This window comes from Patagioenas fasciata, chromosome 4 (assembly GCF_037038585.1).
Source record: "Patagioenas fasciata isolate bPatFas1 chromosome 4, bPatFas1.hap1, whole genome shotgun sequence".
NCBI lineage: Eukaryota > Metazoa > Chordata > Aves > Columbiformes > Columbidae > Patagioenas > Patagioenas fasciata.
In genome coordinates, this window is record NC_092523.1 from 11082480 (window position 1) to 11092188 (window position 9709).

At 40.2% G+C, this 9709-nt stretch overlaps 1 long non-coding RNA gene across 1 annotated transcript; it reads left to right on the forward strand.

Annotated features, from left to right (window-relative positions):
* The first annotated feature begins 743 nt into the window (after positions 1 to 743).
* On the forward strand, positions 744 to 2550 carry LOC139827897 (uncharacterized). Its single transcript, XR_011739021.1, has 3 exons — positions 744 to 862; positions 1385 to 1483; positions 1813 to 2550. It is a non-coding gene; the product is annotated as an uncharacterized lncRNA (long non-coding RNA).
* The last annotated feature ends 7159 nt before the right edge of the window (positions 2551 to 9709 follow it).

Here is a 9709-nt window from a genome sequence, read left to right on the forward strand (position 1 = left end):
AAGGACTTCACCAGCCAAACATTGATTTCAGGGTATTTTGTTATTCTTATGCATTCTGAGGCATTCAAATGTAAAAAATGTAACTAGCAGTACCTGTACATCTGCTCAGGAGGAATGAACCAAACAGGACAGTATTTGTAGAGGGAGATGAGGTCACACCAGTACCAAGAATGAGAGCAATTATCATCGTTTTGTTAGCTTGCAGTGTTATGACAGCCTGAAAAATAACTTACGAGCCATAATAAAAGACTTGCTCCTTGTTGTCCAAATAGAGACGTGCTGAGAAGAGGAGTGTGGGGAGGGTTCTGCTGCAGAGCAAGAAGTACTAAGCTTACCAATACAAGATCATAGAATCATAGAATCATAGAATACTAGGGATTGGAAGGGACCTCGAAAGATCATCCAGTCCAATCCCCCTGCCAGAGTAGGAACACCTAGATGAGGCTACACAGGAATGTGCCCAGGCGGGTTTGAATGTCTCCAGAGAAGGAGATTCCACAACCTCCCTGGGCAGCCTGTTCCAGTGCTTTGTTACCCTCACTGAGAAGAAGTTTCTTCTCAAGTTTAAGTGGAACCTCTTATGTTCCAGCTTAAACCCATTACCCCTTGTCCTACCATTGTTTGTCACTGAGAAGAGCCTGGTTCCATCCTCCTGACAGTCACCCTTTGTATATTTATAAACATTAATAAGGTCACCCCTCAGTCTCCTCTTCTCCAAACTAAAGAGCCCCAGCTCCCTCAGCCTTTCCTCATACAGGAGATGCTCCACTCCCTTAATCATCTTGGTTGCCCTGTGCTGGACTCTCTCCAGCAGTTCCCTGTCCTTGAACTGAGGAGCCCAGAACTGGACACAATATTTCAGGTGTGGTCTCATGAGGGTGGAGTAGAGGGGAAGGAGGACCTCTCTTGACCTACTAACCACCCCCCTTCTAATACACCCCAGCTACCATTGGCCTTCCTGACCACAAAGGCACAGAGCTGGCTCATGGTCATCCTGCTGTCCACCAGGACCCCCAGGTCTCTCTCCCCTACACTGCTCTATAATGAATCATTCTGCAACTTATACTGAAACATGGGGTTGTTCCTGCCCAGATGCAATACTCTACACTTTCCCTTGTTATATTTCATTAAATTTTTCCCCTCCCAACTCTCCAGCCTGTCCAGGTCTCTGGATGGCAGCACAGCCTGGCATGTCATCCACTCCTCCCAGCTTGGTGTCATCAGCAAACTTGCTGATAGTACACTCTATTCCCTCATCCAAGTCATTGATGAATATATTGAGCAGTACTGGCTCCAGCACCGACCCTTGGGGCACTCCACTAGATACAGGCCTCCAACCGGACTCTGCCCCATTGAGCACGACTCTCTGGCTTCTTTCCTTCAGCCAGTTTGCAGTCCACCTCACTACTCGATCGTCCAGACCACACTTCTTCAGTTTCGCTATGAGAATGCTGTGAGAGACTGTGTCAAATAGAGATAAATGGTGAGTGTGAGCTACGGGAGGGAGGACGAAGTGAATTTCTTTGTGATAGTCTGGTCAAAAAACAAGAAGAGAGGCAGATGAGCCCGTGCTAGCTGGTGGCATCCTGCTTTTGTGCCAAGGTGCTGGATTCTTTTGCTTCTGCAAGATGGACTACCAACAAAAAAGAAATCAGTGTAATTGTCAACAAAATTATTTTCTGAGGAAAAGTTGTTAAATGAAATCCATGGTTCTGGATAGCGTTAAATGTATAACAAATCTGCCAGCCAAAAATATAAATAAACGGAAGTCTAAATGCAAACCACTTAATCATTTCTATTTGTTTTTCCTAGATAGCATCCAAAATAAGAATTGATCAGGAAAGATGGAAAAATAAAATGAACAATCCAAAATCTGTTGCACTTGGGAGTGAGTAACCAGATCCAAATGTAGTTGTTCACTGCTACAGGGTTAGGATGAAGGTACTCAAAAGGAAATGTCTTCAGGGTTCCCACAAGAAGTCTGAACATCTGTCTGTCTGTCTTCATCTGTGCTAAAGGGCATATTGCTGAAAGATATAGCCAGCGCTTGCTGTTGTTTTTATAACACCACTCAAAAGACATTGGTGATCTGCCTAATTAAACCAAATGCTAGCGAGCCTAATTTCTCTAGTATCGTCTTGAGTGACATGTGCCTATAAACGTCTATTACACAGAATTAATGAACAATGAGCAGTGTTCCCTGTGACCTTGATGGTAAAAACTTTTCTAACGTTCTGCTTCCATGCTGCAGTTCTGTATGCTTGCTCTATACAAAGTGTTCATGGAAGGGAAGAATAGGTAAAAATCCTTCTGAGATATTTCCAAGAGAATAAGAGTTATTCCTTATCCTACCATCCCTCTATATATACCCAGTTGGGTATGTAAAACTCATTTTCCATCATGTTCTATTGACCCTTCTGGAACCTAATGCTAAGCAGATACTGTTTCTCTTGAGGTGATCATTAAAATTCATGTATCAGAAAGAAATGCTGAGCAGCAAGGAAAATTTGCTGTCAATACTTACATGAAAGATAAGTTGATTTTTTTTTTTAAATCGAAATTGTGCTGTGGAATGTGCATTGTTAAGTGCATTCCAGTGCATTGAAAAATGGTGGCTGTGGCAGAGTTAAGTTAGTTGTGGCCCAGGATCCATCCTCTATTTTGGGCTGTAGGTTTTCCAGAACAAACTTAAGATACTTTTGTGTATTTTGAGCACAGATGTATTCATTAACTTTCTCTGGCTGTATGGATGACTTGTGTGACAACCTTGAAGCGCTCCCCCCATGCTTAGCAGAACAAAGACCTTGTTATGCCTTAAATGTCTGTTTTTTGTTACTTTGGGAGGAAGAGATAGATGACACCTCGTCTTATCTTTCCCAAAGTTTTATGGCCATGAAGGCAGACACCTTGGAAGATAAGGACAATTAACAGTGTTGCTGTAAAAGGTCTCATGGCCTAATTGGGATGATAGAGATGAACCATCTGTTGGACAACTAATTACCAGAAGAAACCACGAACCAACAGCTATCCCTGACAGGCAAGACAACTCACTTCTGATCAATACCATGAACTTTCCCCTAGTTTGAAGACCCCAGACCCATTTCCAGAAGAATCTTCCTAATTAGCATGAAGAGTGAGCAGAGGGAGGAGATGAACCACCTTCTCCTATCTCACATATAAATGAACTGGGTTATAAAACAACCTCACGTATGATACAGGTTGGCAGCATGTAAATCTTCAACGTGTCCTTCCCTCCAGAGGTCGTCGCGGGACCAATGTACCTGTGGAGTGGTGATATCTTACTCTCCCTCTCTGTCTCTCTCTCTCTCCCTTTCTCTTTCTGATATCTTAGCTTTTCTCTTCTCTCTCTCTCTTCCTTTTTCTTAAACATATAAAGTAATATCATTTTAAGTTCTGCTGCTAAAGTCTTGTTAAGTTTTGCATTACAATTACCAATTGTTGCCAATCCACCATTTTTAGAAGGGCTTTTGCTGTCAATGTATTTATAAGTTTTGTGGTACTATAACATACTTTTGCCAAGTCACTGATTGCTGTAATTTGTATACCACCATGTGCTTTTAGTAAATTCATAATTGGACCCCCGGAGTGATTGTCTGTCATTCACTTCACATTGCTGCACAGAATTACCCGGAGTTAACTCACACCTGATCTCATCTGTTGAGTTAGGGCTCATGTTGCGTTCAGAGTTAGCTCATCCCTCCTCCCATCTGTTGGGACGGGACAACTTGTGAATGATTTCTTCAACCTGAATGGAGAATACAAAAACCCCAGTGTAGGGAATATGGAAACACTTGTATAGATTGAAGTTTGGCTTGATTCAAGGCACACTTTTTTTTTTTTTTTTGTGTAGATTCTGAACCATTAAAGTTCATAGAGGACTTCCTCCCTATCACCGCACCCTAAAGATGTCATAAATCAGCTGTAGAAATGAGTCTCTGCCACATATTTTTACAGTTAGAGTTAGCGATAAAATTAGACTCTTCTTCTTTTTGCTGTCTCAGGGATATTGATCACATGGGATTGTTTCCATTCCATGCCTCAGAAGAGCCATGAGGCTCAACATGCATAGTCATGGTTAAAAGTTCGAAATTCCAACACCATAATTACTCTGTCTGAATTTGTCGCAGCACTGACAGTGTCAGTGACAAGACTGTCAAGAAAAGACCATCTATGAGAAAGAAAATGTAAGTCTTTCTTGCACTGCATAGCTGGCAATCATAAAGGAAAGACAGAGATTTGTATCCTTATTTCTCCAGCCTTGACAGATGGACAGAAAAGCTGAGTCATATTAACTGATAATTGGCAGATAAAATAGATCAGGTCAAGCACATTCCATGGAATATGTCAAGTGCAATTAATCTTCACAGAAACTGTAACTTGATTTTCAACAGTTCTTTGACATAATGGTGAAGAATCTAGACTGCTTTAAGCTACATTCATCCTGTTATTTATATATATAAATCCTGTATTGCAACAGTTTTCTTGCAGGTATTTGGCTCATCCAAGATTTAAGAAATTTTTATTATCTCAGAGTTTTTTTGCCCATGAAAACGTTGTAATTGTGTTGGTTAAGCTATACTGTTTGGCTAAATTAAGAGAGAGTACTTGTATTCCAGGGTGGGATGATCTCTTCTGCTTTGCATATCAGTTCTGTAGCCTGGAGGACCTTGGTTTTACCATGGGGAGCCCCATGTCAGTCCCTGATCTGCATTGCAGTCTCTGTTATTGCTCCATGAGTCTGCGAACTCTTGCGTTATGTCTGACTCTAAGCCACTAAAGACCTGATCCAGAAGACATTTAAGAGAGAATCTGTTTACTTAATGTGGGGTTTGGGTAAGGGCGGGAAGGCCCATGTCTGCTCACGGTGAAGGGACAGATGATTGTCTCCTACTCTGCAAGTGGGCAGGTTGTAGTTCTACTTTACTACTTAGTAAATCTAAGGTAGAAAAGGACTGATTAATTGATGGTACGCAGAAATAAATGCTGTCACTATTAAACATGGTCACTGGAGATGAACACAGATAATAATAATTTCTGCTGTGAATAACATAATCAGGAGAAATATCAGGAGGCAAAAGGACTGGCATCATGTCTACTGCTTACTTTTTCTGTTTAGCTATTGTGCCATAACATGGCCAACCCAGCTTTGGATCTAGGTTTTGGAGGGGTTTGGAGGTGAGTCTCTCCCAGTTCTTAGTTCCTTTCAGAAAGATTGCCCAGTGTGTCTGGTGTTGTGCATGAGAAACAAGCAAACCAATAAATAAAGAGGAACCGTCATATGAGTAATTTCTTCAGAATAGTCTTTGGCCACAGGAGGGCAATACTGTTCTATAATAAATCCAATATGCTTTATTCACTGAAAATCTGGTTTGCAAACAGGTGCCTGAAGAGGGGAATGGGAATGATCACATTTAACAGCCACCAAAGCCATATTGATCAGAAAGTGGATTTATGCCTTTAGCTGTGTTTTCAGGTGTTGACCAGCTAGTCCTCCCAACACTGTTGTGGAGATTATAATGCTTTTCAGAAGAGAAAATTGCAGCACAGAAACAGATTTAAGGAACTGTTGCTTCTCGGTCCTTGGTTACAATTGCTGCTGGTTTATTTCCTCCTTCCTTTTGCACTCGGAACTGGAGGCCAGAACCAAGAGGTGGCACAAGAAATACAACAGTGGGTATGGCAGCCCCTCCTGAGACACTTGTCCTGCAGCTGTTTCAAGCTGAAAATAGTGGGAGTCTGAGAGTGTGTGACTCTCACTAATACTGATAGGAGTATTTAGCTGGGAAGGCTGGATCTTATTTTTCTTTTCTTCCTTAAGAAAGTTTCTGTTTTCCCCAGCAGCTGTGGGCATGTTTGTCTTTACTAGGACCCAGGCACAGGAGCTGGACTCTTATTAGGTTATTGATTCATGCCCTTGCTTTTCACTGGTCAGATAAATAATTCCTGTAAAGCCCTCTAGGCTTATTAGTTAGAACATTCTCCAGAGAAGCAAGTGTTGTGGGTTTTAAATCCCCAAAGCAGGTGAAAGACTTAAGCGTGGCTTCTCTGGCTCTTAGATGAATAGGGGGTGCCACTGTTTGGTCTAATGAAAGAAAATGGAAACTTCACTGTGTTCTCTATGGAGATTAATTAATCTTTTAGGAGTGCTTTGAGACTAGTGGATTTAGCCTTTAAAGGGAGGGGAATACTTGGTTTATGCAGGCTGAGAGTTTAGTGTGAGAATCGTGTTTGGCACAGTTGAAAATATGAGTATATTTAGAGTACTTAATACGTTACTCAACATACTTTAAGTACTCAAACATTAATATGAAAGTAATTTGTAAAGTCTGGCTATCTCCTGAGTGTGGAGACAGCTGAACTACTCAAACTAATAAAAAAAGAACAAGAAGCTTCCCAAAGACCAACTCTCTCATCTGTGGTATTAGTATGCCAGGAATGGTTTTCAAGAAAAGTTGAAATAGTACTAAAACTTATAAGGGCATATTTCTGAAGGATAGATTGCTGACTTCCAAGCTAACCTTTTAGGTCAGCAGGAAAGGAGAATATGTCAGAGAATGAATACTACTGAGCTGCTGCCCCTTTAGCTTCTCTTTTTGAGTAAAAGCTCAGAGATCCCCTTGTGAAAGACAATCCTCTGAGTGGTGTTTTTCAATCTGCAGTTTGCATGGTACTTCTGATGGGTCTGCAAAAGCTGAGACCTTTTAGCTTGTCTTTAGAAGTGACTATACTTGCACTGAATGTCGTTAAGGGAAGAAAGAGCATTCATGTAAGATATGTGTTAAATGTCTGTTTATTATATGCTTTACTTTTTAAAGTGTGTTTTCAGTTTTGTAATACAGGATATAGTCTTTTGTTTTGCAAGAACAAGTTTTACCACTTTTATTTTTAAACTTGTCAAAGGGGAACTGAAACAAATTGGACAGTTTTGAGGTGCTTACATTGGTAAGGAGATAAGGAACCCAAGCAAAATGCCAAGTCCTTTTAGTGCTTGTAACCCAAGCTGGCGATTATCACCTTCCAAACTATTGAAGTAATTTTGGGAGTTGGTATCCTCAAGTGCTCAGAAACTAAGAGGAATTCCTTCTAGTGAGCGACAACCAAGGCCTCTTTGGTAAAGGGCTGGTAATGATGATACACACCATGATGTGATGAAGTTTTTCCAGCTAAGTAAGAGTGGTTTTTGTGGGAAAAATCTAGATTTTGAAATTAGACACTTAGGTAAGACACCTCTTATTTCATTTTGCACGTCACTTGATTTGTATGTGAAGATAAAACAGATGGGACCAGTTCCCTAAGTCTGTTGTGCACTTTTGTGTACTTAGGTAAATCCCTTTCTCACTTTACTCCATAGTCACTTTTTCTACTCGAATCACTACATTAAAAATCCCATACTTGACTTTGAAATCTTATCCTTCAATATAGAAGGGGAATTAGATTATTACTTCTTTGACTCTTTCAGCATCAGTTTTCTAACACTAAAGATGTATGAAAATGATCGTGTTTAAGATGATTCTGCTGTTACTTCTTCCTTAGATTTTTTTCTGCTCTCTGCCACACATGTATTCCTAGATAGACCTGCACATATTTTCTGTCACAAGAAGTTGCTCAGTAGAAGTCATAAGCAGTCAGATGTCAACTGAATGTTAGAAAAACGGACCTTATAATGAAATGTGTTTAGGTGTGGTATAGCCTCATGCAGAAGGCAAAATAAACTTACTTTATGACTTTTAAATAAATCACAATTATTATTCAGATTTTTACTTCTATGCCACTTCTGAATGTTAGGAGGCAAAATCAACTTTTTTTCCTTTTTTCTCTTTAATACCATCAGCCTATTCTTCTGACTAATCATGGAACTATTTGTTATTCCTTTATTCACTGATTTAGAGGCTAGCAGAGACCACTAGGATTGGCCCATCTGATTTCTTGTACAAGTTAGACCAGAGAACTGAACTCTATAATCCCAGCATAAATTCTTCTTCTTGAAATGGAAAATATGGCTTTTAGAAATACACTACATTTTTTCTCAAGACTTCCAGTGACAGCAAACTCACTATATTATCTGGTAGGTTTTCGAAATGCCTAATTACCTTCACTTAAAAATTGCATCTTCTGTCTAGCCTGGATGTCCTTAGCATCAGTTGGCTGCTATGGGATCTGGATGTGTCTGGTTAGTTGCTCAGGAGGGAGTACCTGACAAGGATAACAGAGAATAACTTGTCTTGTTGCTCTTGGACGCTGATGCCTTGAGCAGCCTAGCTGAACTATCCACAAATATTTTTGGTCTAAGCTTGGAAAAAAACACACCTAACTATCTCCAGCAGGGCTTGAATGTCTGTATTTTGAAGGTAGGTGTGACAGAAGAATTAGCATTCACAAAGGCTGACTTTAGCCCAAAGACTCCCTCTGTAAGCAACAAAACCTTGGGTACTTCTAAGCACCCAAGGTAGAATATTTAAAGTTAGGGTTCTGATTACTTAGGGCCCTGGAGGATCCTGGAAGGTCCACATTATACAAGGTTTACTTTTGTTCCATCTTTCTTTAGTAGCCCTTTGGCTACACATGGGGGACTGTTTGAAGGAAGTGTACTTCCAAAAAGAATGGATTGACCTTCATTTAAGAGTCTGTCAATAAAGAAAAAAATATTTAAACCTGCATTAAAAGTAGTTTTCATGCCTCTGACAGATCAAATCCTAGCTGGAGAGTGGCAGGTGATTGTTTGTTCTTGTGGGTGAGAGAATAGTTGTACTGATATAGGTCAAGGACTTTTGAAGCCTCTAATATTCAATTACATACACTAAACCCACCTCTTACCTCAGTCTGGAGAGATGCTGTGTATACACTTTGCTAAAGCTATTGTTCCTAGTGAATAATTTGATCTTTTATCAGGGTTTTGTTGTCGTGTTTGGTTTATTATGCTTTCATCTCACTTGGTGATGAAAAAACATACCATGTGTGGGACTGTTCCTGAGCTCTTTGTCTCTTTTCATTTACACAAGCCACAGTGACATTCAATCTGGAGAAGAATGTTATTCCTAAACATTGGTGCACATGAATTACAGATTTTTATTGTTACAAAGAAGAGTGTACTTTAGTCAGTCAGTGGTTCAACACAACGTATCAACTTAGGAGACAAGAGGGGTTTTCAACAACATTGCCTGCACATTCTGGAGGAGCATGATTTTTCCTTTGCTCTCAACCTTCCCAGAACTGCTGATATTTTGCAGTAAAAAAACCGCCACCAACTTCGCATATATTCTGTTCAGTCTTTAACAGGATGCTTATTAAATCTTATGTAGTAGCTAAAAGTTCCTGAGCAGTGATGTGTTTGGCTATCTAATATATCGTTCCTAATTCAGTTGCCCTTTTGGTTCATGTGCAGAATGATACTGGTTGACAACCACTGTCACCACAGGTCGAAAAAAAAAGAACTGTAATCTGAAGTGGAGGAAAATTGTGCTGATGGTAAAACCTTCTTGGCTGTTTTGTGGCCTTTCAGGGATGTCATGAGAGTCTTAGAGTAACAGATGCTTCAGTCAGAGTCAGAACTAAGGAAAAATAAAGAGAACTGACAATTAGAATTGGCATCATAGAAATTAAAAGTTATATGTCCTGTGCCAGTTCTATCACTGACCTGCTCTTTACCTTTAGCAAGGCCTTTCATCGTTTTTCTCTTTCCTACAGTGGT